Source organism: Mus caroli, unplaced genomic scaffold (assembly GCF_978045245.1).
Source record: "Mus caroli unplaced genomic scaffold, Mus_caroli_1 scaffold_4, whole genome shotgun sequence".
In the NCBI taxonomy this organism is placed as follows: domain Eukaryota; kingdom Metazoa; phylum Chordata; class Mammalia; order Rodentia; family Muridae; genus Mus; species Mus caroli.
This window is the reverse complement of record NW_028227259.1, coordinates 108,737,681-108,754,560: the sequence shown is the minus strand read 5'-3', so window position 1 is coordinate 108,754,560 and position 16,880 is coordinate 108,737,681. Positions and strand designations below refer to the sequence as shown.

General features: G+C 39.1%; 1 protein-coding gene across 1 annotated transcript in view; it reads right to left on the bottom strand.

The window, feature by feature from the left end:
- Positions 1–5,712: 5,712 nt before the first annotated feature.
- Positions 5,713–16,880, bottom strand: part of LOC110294739 (THO complex subunit 2 -like) — a 34,827-nt gene continuing 23,659 nt past the window's right edge. Inside the window, 1 exon segment of the mRNA NM_001379102.1 lies at positions 5,713–9,042. The gene's annotated coding sequence lies outside the window, so the exon portion shown is untranslated.

Here is a 16,880-nt window from a genome sequence, read left to right as displayed (position 1 = left end):
AGCTCCACAGGTTCATGGAGAGTTTAAAAAAAAAAAAACCAGAACTAAAGTATTAGTAAAGTTTTGATTAAATAAACCCAGTAATATTTCCATAAGCCTGGGATTGTTCCAGTAATTGACTTGCCCACTTCTGGGAGGTCAGACCTGGTCCCCTGAACTAGTTTGCAGCCTGTCATAGAGTCATGCGGAGTCTGTCCAGTTCATTGCTCTGGAGAAAAAACAGGAGAGAAAAAAAAAATCTACCAAATATCAAGTGTGTGCACAAGCTATATCTGTTGATGATTGTTTTGCTATGGCCTTCAACGGTTTTGCTATTTCAAACAATTTCTGTGAGCATGTGTGTTTATTTCCTTGTAGAGCTGAGTAGACACTTGTCTTTGTTTCTTTTGGCTTAACTGGAACTTGGGTGATTGGATCATGTTAGTTATATTTCTTAATTGTCAAAAGAACCCACAAGTTATTTCTAAATTTGCAATGGCCATGGATAACCTCAACACTTACTATGTCATGTGATTCCTGAGTAAGTCTTGAGCTTGGTTGAAAAGATTCCTGACTCTATGATTTGTTTCCTTTTGATTATACGGATGCAATTTTAGTTTTCTGATATGTGAACTAGAAGACTGGCTTATGTGCATTCTGAGTACACACTTCTTAGATATTTGCACTTCTTAGATATGTGCCTTGTAATTTGGAAGCAAGGAGGTTGAAGTGCTAGTGTAGACCTATTTCAAGGAGCAGTCTACTCCTACTATTATATAACTACATAGAATTTCTTTAGTAATTTCCATTACAGAGATAGGCAAAAAATATTCAACTATAAAGCAACACTAGATGACCAAAATTATAGGAATTTTGTATTCAGATCAATGTAATTAATTCTAATTTAACACCCCAGTGATTATGACTTTCCTTCCTTCAACCTGCCGTGAACTCACAATTCAGAGCTGTAGTGTTAAGGGAAGAAATGGTGTTAAGGGAAGAAAAAGTACAGAGAAGGAGTGCACATTTCTATGGCTCCTACTCACCAGAGACATCCCTGAGAGGTCACAGATGACAGTCATTAGGGTTCCTAACCCTTTTCTGACTGGAGCCTATGCCCATGTTTCAGATTCCATCTCCCATGTGCTTGCTTTGTTTGATAGATGAAATACCCAGAGGTTCTGATGTACAGCTGTAATCTACAGAAGTTTCTGTAGGCCAGTCAGAATCACAAAATGAATCCATGTTCAAAAAGAGAAATCAAGGAGAAATACTTCGTCCTAGAAAAAGTAGAAACACCTCTCTGAGAGGCAGCCAAGAGCAGTCTTTCCTACTCCCATTTCAGGGTTAGGAAACCAGGGGGAAGGTCACCCTTCTTGGGACCACTGTTGTTCAGTCTTTGTGCTGCCTGGAGGACTCAAAAAAGGAACCTCTGGGCCATGAGAAAGTATTATTCTCATCAGCGTATTTGGTGTGTGAGCACATACTCTATATGTACATGTTCTTGTGCATGAAAATGTGTGTGTGTGTGTGTGTGTGTGTGTGAGAGAGAGAGAGAGAGAGAGAGAGAGAGAGAGAGAGAGAGAGAGAGACAATGTCAGAGGTCAACATTAGATTTCTTTCTCAGCCACTCTATACCTTATTTTTTATTGAAAACAATTTTTTCTTAAATAGATTCTGATCACAGTTTCCCCTCTTTCATCTCCCAGATCCTCCTCACTCACCCATCACCAAACCTTTTTCTCTTTAGAAAACAAAGAGGCAAATAAAGAAACAAATGAACCAGAGTAAAGCAAAACAAACAGGAAAACAAAGTATGAGACACAGATTTATACACAGACTGAGAGACAGACACACACACACACCATAAAAACACAAAATCAAAAGCCATAATATATATGTAAAATGCCAGCAAGGTATAAAAAAAAAAAACCACCAAAGAAACAAAAACCACTTCAAAAACACCACTGAGATTGTCTTTTGTTGGCCATATACTACAGGGCATGGGGCCTGCCCTTGAGTATGCTCAACTTTATTTTTTAAGGCAAGGTCTCTCCCTACTTATTTCCTCTCCTAGTCCTCAGGTTATTGAAATGCAGCACTATGACTGGCTTTTGTATGGGCATAAGGGATCCAAGCTCAGGTTCTCTTGCTTGTATAGAGTCTCTCCAGCATTTTTTCATCTTATTTTTTTGATTTTTATTGAATAGTGGCATTACCATTCAAAACAGCGCATTTTGTGAATCTTGTTTTTTCCCTTCAGATTTTCTTTTCCTCTATAAGAAGACATGACACGATTGCTAAATTTCCAAAGATGTCACCCTAGAGAGTAGCCTTTCTCTTTGACCTGTTTCAGCTCCAGGTTCAGCACCTTATTTCCTTCCAATCCTGAGCATCTGTGGACAAGATCTTCTTATTCTAGCACATGTGGGTGCCTACCCAACCTAAGGCAAATTCATGATACTCTTGGGAAGATTGTTAGCCTAGTTTACTTAGAAACATTTCTTAACTTGAATTTTGAGGAATATTACCTCTTCACCCAGATTTCCCAGATGTCAGGTGCTACTTTGTTCCCAGCACTGTGGCCCTTTGTACCCATTGTCATTACTTCAAGACTAGATCTTCCACAGTGTGCTCCTCTGTCCCTCGTTCCCTAGTATTTTTATTACTTCTGTATAATTGTTTCAGTTGTTTGGCAGCAGCTGAGGGAAAATAGGAGTTCCAATAAAGGCAGATTTGTCACAAGGGCTTCTAGTCATGCTTGTGCCTTGCATGTGTGTCTGACTACCACATCATATCTCTTCAGTCACAGGAAACCATGCATTTTCTCAATCTATCCCATACTAGGTAACATTAAAATTGACCACCTAGTTATATCTGTTTGTCAAATTTAGCCATGAGTTTTCTTTTGGTCTTGTGGATTGGTATTATGAGGGGACACATTTTAACATCATTTCAGAATCTCATTCCTCATTAAAGTTCAGTTCATCAGCTCAGGCTACATTTTGATGACTCCAGTCTAGATGAGATACCACTGTGGTAGGTTTGGGAAAGTGGTGTTTTAGGTTCTCCTCCAAGACCTGTAAATTTACTGATCTGAGGTTATTGGCTAGGTTTCTAGTACCAGATATAATTTCCCTCTTGAATAGGTCTTCCCTCCAGCTGAGGACTGTTGGTTGCCATCAGGTATACTTGACCTATCCCACCCTTAGTGTTTATGTACCATCAGGTCATTGTGTGATAGCTGGGTAGGTCTATTGGTTGCTGCTCCTCTTCCTTGGAAGTTTGCATGGCAACTTCTGGCTCCATGAAAGCCAGTCCTCAGAGAGGATGCCTTCATTTCAGTCCCAGCTCAAATCCATTGGGTCCAGGGTCCAATAATGTCTTCAGCAATGGGGACTTAATCTTCAACCTCTGGGAGGCAACCAAGGGCAATAGCAACAGACCATATTTTGGGATTCTCTGAGACAACCCTGACCAACAGCTTAAAAGGAGGCTTCAAATGCCTGGTGTTTGGGGTTTTGTTAGTTGTATGTGGTTCCTTGGGGAAGCATTGTCAGCAAAAGTGGGAAAAATTCATTAAACTATATGTGATGTGTGAATATGTATCCAGACTTTTTTCTAGTATATGAAATTTGAGGTGACTAAATAATGGTGATTCCTTATAAATTCTCAGACATTCTGTTACTCACCCCTCCCTTCTTTATTATCTTAATTCCTCCCAAATTAAGTTCTCCATTTCCATCTTTCCCCTCTAAACCACTTCTGTCCTGTTATTCTACTGTTCTATCTCATGGTCCCTTTTACATTCCTGGCTTCTGTAATTACCCCAGGCTGTGTACTCATGTCTGAAGTTCTGGAGCTAGGGCTGCAGATGGTAGAAAACATGTGATGTTTGTCTTTCTGGGTCTGAGTTGCCTCATTCAATAGGATCTTTCTAGATTCATCTATTACTTGTTTTATATTTCCCTGATTGCTAGAAATGATTAACAGTATTTTTTAAAAGGTATTTCTTTACTTTCACATGTTATTTTTTTCACTCTTGTCTTCTGAATTCTTCATATATTCTGGATATTAATCCACTGACAATAGCTGTATTTTTGTCCTCCCTTTTACTCTAAGGCAGTACCTGTCTTAACTCTTAAGATGTGTTTCTTATAGACAATAGATAGATGGGTTTAGTTTCATAGTCCATTTAGGCAGTAATATCTTTATTGGAGAATTTAGGCCATTAATATTTAAGGTTATTATTGTTGCTTACATGAAGGCTTCACCCCTGCATTCTGTCTCTTTGGTTGGGGATGGTAATCTGCAGGTTACTCAAAGAGAAACCTAGACACCAACTGTCTTAATAGGGCTTTCTTATTGCTCTGAGGAGACACCATAGACACAATTCTTAACAAAGGAAAATATTTAATTGGGTCTGGCTTACATTCCAGAGGTTTAGTGGTGGGAAGTATGGTGGCACGCATCCAGGCAAGGTGCCAGAGGAGCTGAGAGTTCTACATATTGGTCTGTAAGCAACAGAAAGACTGTGTGCCACACAGGGCCTCCCTTGAGCATCTGAGACCTCAAAGCCTGCTCCCAGTAACTCAATTCCTCCAACAAAGACACACCCTCTCCAGCAAGGTTACAACCCCTAATAGTGCCACATCCTATGAGCTTACTGGCATTTTCATTCAAACTACCACACATAATCTGCCATAAAGCCTTTGACCTACAATTTGTCCTGCCTACAAGATGTGCCGGGGTAATGGTGGCACAGAACGTGTGGGAGTAGCCAATCAACTTGAGGCCTCACCCCACCAGAGGGAGCCCATACCTGATACTGCTTGGATAGTCAGCAACTGGAGACTGGATAGCCCAGAGACCTAGGGGTAGAACTAAACATGACTGACTGGTGTTTAAAAATTAAAATGATTCCTAATGATACTCCGCTATAACCACAGACAAGTGCTTTGATCAGCTGTGTCTTCAGCACCAGGTGGGAGTGGAGAGAGACCCACAGCTAGACATTATACAGACAGAGCTCCTAAATTTGAGGTCTCCATTGGTTTCTGCTATTGTGCAGAAGAGAGAGCAGACTGTAGGAATCAGAGGATGGAGGACACCAGGAGGGCCCACTGAATTAACAATGCAGGGCACATATGGGTTGAGAGAGACTGAAAGCAGTGATGGGGCCTGCAGGTGTCTGTACCAGGTCCTCTGCGTGTTATGTCTGCTGTTGGCTGCTGTTAGCTTGCTGCTTTTGTCAGGCCCTAAGAGTAGGGGCATGTGCCATCTGGGACTCTTTCTCTTGTTGGGCTACACTGTCCAACTTCCATGTGAGGGCCTTTCCCTTGTCTTGTGTTTTGCCATGTTTGGTTGTCTCTTGTGAGGCCTGCTCTTTTCTGAAGGGAGAGAGGGGAAATGGATTGTGGGTGGGAGCTCAGGGAAGTGGAGGGAGAGGAATCTTTGACTGGGATGTAATATATAAGAGAAGAGTCTTTTTTTTTGTTTGTTTGTTTTTTTGTTTTTTTTTGAGACAGGGTTTCTCTGTGTAGTCCTGGCTGTCCTCGAACTCAGAAATCCGCTTGCCTCTGCCTCCCGAGTGCTGGGATTAAAGGCATGTGCCACCACGCCCAGCTTAAGAGTCTATTTTCAATAAATCCAAACCAAACCAAACAAATAAACAAAACATTAAAGCCCCATATCTCTGGAGGCGATATATTAAAAAAAATGAACCAAGCTGTGTTCAATATCAGGGATGTGTTTTATTTCACATCAATTATACATTCATAATTTAGTATTAATATATAGATATAACCAGTCATACCATATCAATTTACATTACATTACATTACATACTTTGTATATTATGCATGTTAACATGTGGCATGTTCATGATGTAACATAAGGGAAAAAGAAGCCCAAACCTGCAGTTGTGAAATATGTGTTCAAGTAGAAACTTAAAAAAGCCTTTTAGGTAAGTTTTTAATTTTCACTGGACAACATCTGTCCTTTTAGCCTTTGAAAATTTAAATTGCCAAGAAATCTTTTCCATCTTGCTGATTAAACAGACCTCCCTCTTTGTAAAACAAGGCACCTCCTCCTCTCTTCTGTGCAAAGTTCAGCTCAAATGTGCTTCAGACCAAACACACCTGAGAGTGGTGTGTACTGATTCATCTTCTGATCTTACAGATGAGACCTGATCACATGGATAGTAAATACCACCAGGGTCAGAACCACAGCATTGTCTTCTCATTGTGCCTTTCAGCCTTGCCTGGCTCTGCCTGCGTGGGCTACACAGTCATGCAGTGCAAGCGCACAGGACGCCATCTCACTGTACTAAGAGGCTGGACTGTCAAGTATACATGTAAGGGACAATGTGGGTATTATAATCATAGTCTGGGTCTACCAATCTTCAGCTACTGCTCTTCTCTTTTTTTTTTTTTTTTTTTTTTTTTTTTTTGGACACAGTCCATGTAGCCCAGGTTCCCCCTAAACTCCTGTTCTTCCTGATTCTACCTCTCAGGTGCTGGGACTGCAAGCATGTGCCATCATGTCCAGCTACAGCTCTTGATCACAAGTTGCCAAGAACTGCTGTTCACTGTACAGGATAGCTACCACTGCCCCAGACTAGTTCTGTACCCCAATTCTTCACATGAGGTATGTCTGAATTGTGTGTTCTAGTTTTTCCAGAGTAGCACAAAGGAAATACAGTTCTAGCATCCTGCAGTGTTAGCCAGCTTGACAGCACACCCTCTGTACACCTTTCCTTTGCAGGCTTCCTCAGCTTCACTACTATCTACACCTCCCAAATGAACTATGGGCCCTTCAACTGTCTCAGGTTACAGCTCTAAGGAATCTGAAGAGTGAGTTTCCATGCATTACAGCCCTATTGGAATTACAGTACCCAGTTAGTTAACTGAAATGAGTACTTACTGTAATAAGCATTGTCTCACTATGTGCTTGCCAAAACATAGAAATTATTCAGTCTATGCTATTACTAATATTTGCTAATAATAAGAAAAATATTCAATTGTTTTTAGTGAGGAAATAGGTATTTTTTTCCACCTGTTTTGCATATCTAGTCTTTATTAAGTCAAGTGGCCAGTATCACATATTTCTGAAACTCTTAATTGTGGAGATTTGAACGATTTATATCCCAATTATGCCAACAAAGGGCAAGGTACCAGAAAAAGCATTAAACTATATTTTTTAACACACGAAGAAAAAAATCTAAACAAACAAAAAATCCAAACAGATAGAACTCATGAGTAAAAGGAAAGAATTTTGTATAACCTTGTAGGTATAGTAAAACACAGTATCTAATATATATCAACATCAGTACACATGAATACTGAATAATGGCTGCCCATCAAGTTGAAGTATGTTTTCACCTAACAACAGTGCATACATGATAAATACATAAACTCAATATACCTGGAACACAAACTTTACCACCTAGAAGAACTTGTTCAACATACTGAAAAGATGGAGACAAAATTATATGAAAAAACTGTTAAAAATTAGTATGATTCATTCATCAACTGACTCAGAAAGCCCTATCACTCCTGTTTTCACTGGAGACATGACTGACAACATCTAGTAATTAATTAACATGAGAATGAATACAAGATACAGCACTAAACACAGAGTTTCTGTAGTGGTTATAAGACCATCACCAGCCCTCACTTGTTTCTTCCTTATCCATTTCGATTGTAAAAGATCACACTATATACTATGTTTGGAAAACAAACAAAATCTCTTATTAAGAATAGATTTTACACAGAAATTTAATGAAAAACTCTTCCAATGAAAACAGCAGCTACTAATACAACTTCTTCCTGGTGCTTTCTGATAATAGATGGACTTTCAAAAAAAAATCTTTTAATTAAGCAAATTTTATTTGCACTATAAATTCTACTGACATATTGGACTAAGAACAGTTGAGACTTTATCTCTGAAATACTATGAAATGATTTTTGTTTTATGATTCATAATAAATTTCAAAACAGTCAAAGTATCTTTCTTCAATATTGCTTAATTGACCATTTCACTGCATACCAAAGTAACACTTAATAAGCTGGTTCTACTAGACAGTTTTTAAGAATAAACTGAGTTCCAAGTAAGTGGAAGCATGAAAAAGACGTAAAAATATTCACACTGAACAAATTGTTGAAAGTCAAACTTATTGTGAGTTAAGGATCCATAAAATTCTTCTGTTGCAGTTAGGGATACTATCTGGAAATTTGGGGGGCCATTTAACAGAGCTATAACAATAAAAAACAAAACAAAACAAAAAACAAGTAATACAGCTAGTTCCATAGACATTAGCTATGAGAAAGAAGGCAAAAAAATGTAGTATTAACATCCTGACTCTTCATACAAACTCCAGCACGATGGGGACATAGCTGTGCTATGGTCTGTCAGTATAGTTCAAGTTTACCAGTAGAGGGTACCTGAGAGGAACAACCACCACAGAGCTGCCTCAGTGTGGAAACCAATGCCCTCCTCCTCCACACACTGGTTAAGATGTCACTGACTTGTGGCTGGAAGCATACTCAGAAGTCCTTTGACAGTTCCAAGCTTTAGACAGCTACTTGTCACCTGAAGAGTTAGGCAGGGCAGCAATTGTGCGTACTTCTCAACATACTTTCCAGGTTTTTTCCCCTTAGTTCAATATTTCAAAGTCTAGATCTATCATGTGAGGAAAAGTTAAAAAATCTTTCATCCATGGGTAAAGCTTATGGAAAATAGTGTAGAAGATTAATGATTAGTTATAAAGACCAGCATCGTATGATAAACCAGACATAAGTAATGTACTTGTTATGGCAAATCCACTCAGGACCACACAGTAACACGTGGATCCTGGCACCCCCACTTCTGCCTCCAACTTCCAGGTCCACTGGAGACTGGAGAGGACACCTGGGCAAGGCTGACTGCTGAATCTCATGGTCACACTGAGACACTGGCCTGTGTGCGACAGGACACCATCAGTCCCAGCACTTGACCTTTCATGCACCGCACCAGCTGCTCCATCTGTTCCCTGTGCATCTCACAGTCACCACTTGTCAGTCCCTATTTAAAACAAAAGAAAAACAAGAGTGTGTTAGTAGCCAGACCATGCATAGTCTCCTATATAGAAGTTGCCTTAAGAAATATGGGACCAAATAATGTCCAATAAGTTAGGAAAGCCTGGAGAGAAGCAGCCACTCATAATCACTGTAATCACCACTCACCTAACTGAACTCTCCAGGGACAGCATAAAGAGTCATGTCTGCACATTATTAGTTCTTCTGCAGTCATAGAGAAAGAAAAGCTATTCTAAGAGTTACAGAACATGATTATTGTTATGTATCACAGATTTAAGAATTTGTTTCAGAGATAATAAAATTGTATCAATGCAAATGAATGAAAACAATATAGTAACTGAAAAAACATTTATATATTTGTCACTTTTCTTTTATTGAAAATATTTTTTCATACAATATATTCTGATTATTATTTCTCCTTCTCTCTCATCTGAACCCTTTCTGTCTCTCCTTAGAAAACAGCTATCAAAATAATAATAAAACAAAAACAAACTGGAATAGAAAAAAACAAATAGAAGACAAAGAGCCACAGAAAACCCATATGCACAATAATACCCACACATATTCACACACATATCCATACATACAGAAATCCCATAGAAATGGAACTGGATAACCTAATATACACACAGAGCACCTGTAGGATTAAAAGAAAAAAAATCCCCAAGACAAAGATTCTCCAAAAATGCCACTGAGCTTGTTGGCCACCAACTGTTGTGAAGGATGCACCAAAGAAGACTACTTGGACATAGATTCAAACCAATACAGAATCTTTATCAGCCCGCTGGCGACTATACAGGGTGCTCAGGACCCAGTGCTGTTTGGTACTACTCTAATGGTGAAGTATTAAGCACAAAAAAACACATCCTGGGCTGACAAACCTCAGTTAGCCTGAAGCCAAAAGACAAAGTCCATCAGGCAACTTCCCCAAGGTATGGATTTTGATGGATTAGGTCTCTGTTTTCCTGCTGGTAGGTGCTGCTGCCTACCTGCTGGGTTCTAAGGTCTGAATGGTACTTTCATCAAGACTTCAGTTGTGCTTAGTTAGGGTCTTGAGGTCTGTAAAAGGAGCTGGGCAAGGAGCTTTCCTTTCCAAAGCAAACTGTCATCAGCTAGTATACATACAATGAAACACCTTGTTCACCAGCAGACAGTTTTTAAGGCATAGCCACAGCATTTAGTAGTCTTGCTTACTAACTCATGTCTCTTCCGTTTGGCAGCTCCATGATCAACACCTGACTTTGGGACACCATGCTGCCAGTGGTGTGCTTCATGCCTCTGTCCTTGTTTCCGACCACACTGCAGGAAACCAGTTGAAGGAGCACACTAGTTAGCATGTTCTGTTCTATTGTCTTTTGAAGAACAAACTGCTTTCTCTCTCTCTGTCTTTAACAGTTCAGTTGGAACCTCATTCTAAGTGGCTTTAGGGTCTGGAAAAAACCTTATACCCTGCTGGTGGAAACTAAGGGCCTGTTTCCTCCAGTGATCATGGTATCTGAAGTCTTTAAATGTATGCACACCCCTACAGACAGTCTCGACATTAAAAAAAAATCTAGAAGAACTTTTTTATATGTGCAGTTTTTGCTATAAAGTCATTCATTTGGAGTGCTAATTTTTAAGGAATGGTGATATTACAAAATGCATATGAATATATTCTTTTTTTTTAAAGATTTATTTATTTATTATATGTAAGTACACTGTAGCTGTCTTCAGACACTCCAGAAGAGGGAGTCAGATCTTGTTACAGATGGTTGTGAGCCACCATGTGGTTGCTGGGATTTGAACTCTGGACCTTCGGAAGAGCAGTCGGGTGCTCTTACCCACTGAGCCATCTCACCAGCCCCGAATATATTCTTTAAATATGTTATTTATTTCCAATACTATTCTAAGGTGACACCAGAAAATATATGGTAAACAAAAATTTAAGAAAACAGAATTATGCTCAGAATGTATTTCAAGTGAACAAAGCAGTATAACAATTGTGTTTTCTTATCACATTATCTTGTGTAAAAAGTTACATAATGTCTTAAAAATATAAAGACTAGACAAGCCTGGCCGAGGAAGCACTAAACTGGGTCTTTTCAGCACACTCTAACCCTAAGGAAGGTGGTCACATCATTCAAGACTCACTGGCCAACCAGGGCCTCCAGGAAGCACTGACTTATGAGGATATGCATGTGAGTTTCACTTGGAAAGAGAGGGCTCAATTCTCCCCAGAAGAGCCTCTACAAAGATGTGATGCTGGAGAACTTCAGGATCCTCACTACTATAGGTTACACCTGGGAAGACATTAATAATGAAGAACATTTTCCAAGTACTAGAAGACCTTATAGAAGCTGAGGCTGTTCCACAGCCTGCTGTGCATGGGTCCCTGCCAAGAGAGAGTTGGTTTCCCAGGAGTGCTGACACAGGCTTATAGACCCACAGGAGGGACAAGCTCCAGCCAGAGACAGCAAGGCCATCTAGCACCAGAGATAAACTAGGTGGTGAAAGGCAAATGCAAGAATCTTAGCAACAGAAACCAGGGTATCTTGATATCATCAGAACCCAGTTCTCAAGCCACAGCAAGCCCTGGATACCCCAACACATGGGAAAAGCAAGATGATGATTTAAAATCATATCTCATGATGCTGACATAGGATTTTAAAAACTATTTATTTATTTATTACATATAAACATACTGCAGCTGTCTCTGACTCACCACAAAGGAGTATCAGATCTCATTATGGATGGTTGTGAGCCACCATGTGCTGGGATTTGAACTCAGGACCTTCAGAAGAGCAGTCAGTGCCCTTAACCACTGAGCCACCTCTCTAGCCCCCCTGACATAGGATTTTAAGAAGGACATATAACTCCCTTAAAGAAATACAGGAAAACAGAAATTAACAGGTAGAAACCCTTAAAGAGGAAACACAAAAATCCCTTAAAGAATTGCAGGAAAACACAACCAAACAGGTGAAGGAATTGAACAAAACCATTCAGGATCTAAAAATGGAAGTAGAAACAATAAAGAAATCACAAAGAGAGACAATTCTGGGGATAGAAAATCTTGGAAAGATATTGGGAGCCATAGATGCAAGCATCACCAACAGAATACAAGAGATAGAAGAGAGAATCTCAGGTGCAGAAGATACCATAGAAAACACACACAATCAAAGGAAATGCAAAATGCAAAAAGCTCCTCACCCAAAACATCAAGAAAATCCAGGACACAATGTAAAGTCCAAACCCAAGGATAATAGGAATAGAAGAGAGTGAAGATTCCCAACTTAGAGGGCGAGTAAATATCTTCAAAAATTATAAAAGAAAACTTCCATAACCTAAAGAAGGAGATGTCTGTGAACATACAAGAAGCCTACAGAACACCAAATAGACAGAAAAGGAATTCCTCCCATCACATAATTATCAAAACACGAAATGCACAAAACAAAGAAAGAATATTAATAGCAGTAAGGGGAAAAGGTCAAGTAACATATAAAGGCAGATCTTTCAGAATTACACCAGACTTCTAGCCAGAAACTATGAAAGCTAGAAGATTCTGGGCAGATGTCATAGACCCTAAGAGAACACAAATGCCAGCCCAGGCTACTATACCCAGGAAAACTCTCAATTACCATAGATAGAGAAACCAAGATATTCCATGAAAAAAAATTTACATAATATCTCCCTACAAATCCAGCCCATCAAAAGATAATAAATGGAAAACTCCAAAACAAGGAGGGAAACTACACTCTAGAAAAAGAAAGAAAATAATCTTTTTTTTAACAAACCAAAAGGAAGATAGCCACAAAAACATAATTCCACCTCTAACAACAAAAATAACAAGAAGTAATAATCATTTCCTTAATATCTCTTAATATCAATGGACTCTATCCCCCAATAAAAAGACATAGACTAACAGATTGGTTATATAAACAGGACCCAACATTTTGCTGCATACAGGAAACCCACCTCAGTGACAAAGACAGATACTACCTCAGAGTAAAAGGCTGGAAAACAATTTTCCAAGCAAATGGTACCAAGAAACAAGCTAGAGTAGCCATTCTAATATCATATAAAATCGACTTTCAACCTAAAGTTATCAAAGAAAGATTAGGAGGGACACTTCATACTCATCAAAGGTAAAATTTACCAAGATGAACTCTCAATTCTGAACATCTATGCTCCAAATGCAAGGGCATCCACATTCATTAAATAAACTATAGTAAAGCTCAAAGGACACATTGCACTGCACACAAAAATAGTGGGAGACTATAACACTCCACTCTCATCAACGGACAGATCCTGGAAACAGAAATTAAACAGAGACACAGTGAAACTAACAGAAGTTATGAACCAAATGGATTTAACTGATATCTATAGAACATTTTATCCTAAAACAAAAGGATATACTTTTTTTCTCAACACCTCGTGGTACAATCTCCAAAACTGACCATGTAATTGGTCACAAAACAGGCCTCAACAGCTACAAAAATAATCTTATGAATCCTATCAGATCACCACAGAATAAGGCTGATCTTCAACAACAACATAAATAATAGAAAACTCACATACACATAAAAGCTGAACAACACTCTAGTCAATGATAACTTGGTCAAGGAAGAAATAAAGAAATTAAAGACTTTAGAGTTCAATGAAAACGAAGCCACAACATATTCAAACTTGTGGGACACAATGAAAGCAGTGCTAAGAGGAAAACTCATAGCTCTGAGTGCCTCCACAAAGAATCTGGAGAGAGCATACTCTAGCAGCTTCACAGCACACCTGAAATTTCTAGAACAAAAGGAAGCAAATACACCCAAGAGGAGTAGATGGCAGAAAATAAACTCAGGGCTGAAATTGATAAAATAGAAAAAAAAAAGATCTATACAAAGAATCAACCAAACCAGGAGCTGGTTCTTTGAGAAATTCAAAAAGACAGATAAACCCTTAGCCAGACTAACCTATCTTAATTAACAAAATCAGTATCCTAAAATTAACAAAATCAGAAATGAAAAGGGAGACATAATAACAGAAACTGAGGAAATCCTAAAAACCATCAGATCCTACTATAAAAGCCTATACTTAATACAACTGAAAAACATGGATGAAATGGACACTTTTCTAGACAGATACTAGGTACCAAAGTTAAATCAGGATCAGATTAACGATTTAAACACTCCCATATCCCCAAGAGAAATAGAAACAGTCATTAATAGTCTCTCAACCAAAAAAAGCCCAGGACCAGATGGGTTTAGTGCAGAGTTCTATCAGACCTTCAAAGAAGACCTAATTCCAATACTCCTCAAACTATTCCACAAAATATAAACAGAAAGTACTCTATCCAATTCATTCTATGAAGCCACAATTACTCTGATTCCTAAACCACACAAAGATTCATCAAGGAAAGATAACTTCAGACCAATTTCCTTTATGAATATCGATGTAAAAATACTCAATAAAATTCTCACAAACCGAATCCAAGAACACATCAAAATGATCATTCATCATGATCAAGTAGGCCTCATCATGGTAGTATATCTAAGTGACCCCAAAAATTCCACCAGAGAACTCCTAAACCTGATAAACACCTTCAGTGAAGTAGCTAGATATAAAATTAACTCAAACAAATCAGTGGCCTTTCTCTACACAAAGGATAAACAGGTAGAGAAAGAAATTAGGGAAACAACACCCTTCACAATAGTCACAAATGATATAAAATACCTTGGCGTGACTCTAACTAAGGCAGTGAAAGATCTGTATGATAAGAACTTCAAGTCTCCAAAGAAAGACATCGAAGAAGATCTCAGAAAATGGAAAGATCTCCCATGCTCGTGGATTGGCAGGATTCATATACTAAAAATGGCTATCCTGCTGGAAACAATCTACAGATTCAATGCAATCCCCATCAAAATTCCAACTCAATTCTTCACTGAGTTAGAAAGGTCAATTTGCAAATTCATCTGGAATCACAAAAAAACATAGGATAGCAAAAACTATTCTCAACAATAAAAGAACCTCTGGTGGAATCACCATGTCAGACCTGTAGTTGTACTACAGAGCAGTTGTGATAAAAAATGCATGGAACTTGTACAGTGACAGACAGGTAGATCAATGGGATAGAATTGAAGACCCAGAAATGAACCTACACACCTATGGTCACTTGATCTTTGACAACGGAGCTAAAACCATCCAGTGGAAAGAAGAAAGCATTTTCAACAAATGGTGCTAGCTAAAGTGGTGGTTAGCATGTAGAAGAATGTGAATTGTTCCATTCTTATCTCCTTGTACAAAGGTCAAGTCTAAGTGGATCAAGGAATTCCACATAAAACCAGAGACACTGAAACTAACAGAGGAGAAAGTGGGGAAGAGCCTTGAAGATATGGGCACAGGGAAAAAAATTCCTGAATAAAACAGCAATGGCTTGTGCTGTAAGCAAGAATCGACAAATGAGACCTCATAAAATTATAAAGCTTCTGTAAGGCAAAGGACACTGCCAATAAGACAAAAAGGCCACTAATAAATTGGGAAAATCTTCACCAATCCTAAATCCGATAGGGGGCTAATATCCAACACACACACACACACACACACACACACACACACACACGATAAAAAAATGCATGGAAAACCAAATAAGCCCATTAAAAATGGGGTACAGAACTAAACAAAGAATTCTCAACTGAGGAATACAAAAGCGCTGAGAAGCACTTGAAAAAATGTTCAATCTCCTTAATCATCAGGGAAATGCAAATCAAAACAATCCTGATATTCCGCCTCACACCAGTCAGAATGGCTAAGATCAAAATCTCAGGTGACAGCAGATGCTGGTGAGGATGTGGAGAAAGAGGGACACTCCTCCATTGCCAGTGGGATTGCAAGCTGGTACAACCACTCTGGAAATCAGTTTGGTGGTTCCTCAGAAAATTGCACATAGTTCTACTAGAAGATCCAGCAATACTCCTCCTGGGCATATACCCAGAAGATGCTCCAACTGGTAATAAGGACACATGCTCCACTATGGTCATAGCAGCCGTATTTATAAAAGCAAGAAGCTGGAATGACCCAGATGTCCCTCAGCAGAGGAATGTATACAGCAAATGAGGTACATTTAATCAATAGAGTACTACTCAGCTATTAAAAACAATGAATTCATGAAATTCTTAGACAAATGGATAGACATGGAGGATATCATCCTATGTGAGGTAACTGAATCACAAAAGAACACACATGATATGTACTCACTGATAAGTGGATATTAACCCAGAAGCTCAAAATACCCAAGATACAATTTGCAAAATACATGAAACTCAAGTGTGGACACTTCGATCCTTCTTAGAATGGGGAACAAAATACCCATGGAAGCAGTTACAGAGACAATGTTTGGAGTAGAGACTGAAGGAATGACCATCCAGAAACTGCCCCACATGGTGATCCATCCCATAAACAACCACCAAACCCAGACACTATGGCAGATGCCAACAAGAACTTGCTGTCTACTGAGAGGCTCTGCCAGTGCCTCACTAATACAGAAGTGGATGCTCCTAGTCACCCATTGGATGGAGCACAGGGTACCCAATGAAGGAGCTAAAGAAAGTACCCGAAGAGCTGAGCGGTTTGCAGCCCCCTAGGAGGAACAACAATATGAACTAACCAGTAACCCCAGAGCTCCTTGGGAATAAACCACCAATCAAAGAAAACACATGGTGAGACTCATGGTTCTAGCTACATATGTAGCTGAGGATGGCCTAGTCAGTCATCAATGGGAGGAGAGGCCCTTGGTTCTGTGAAGGCTCTATGCCTCAGTATAGGGGAATGCCTGGGCTAGGAAGCAGGAGTGGGTAG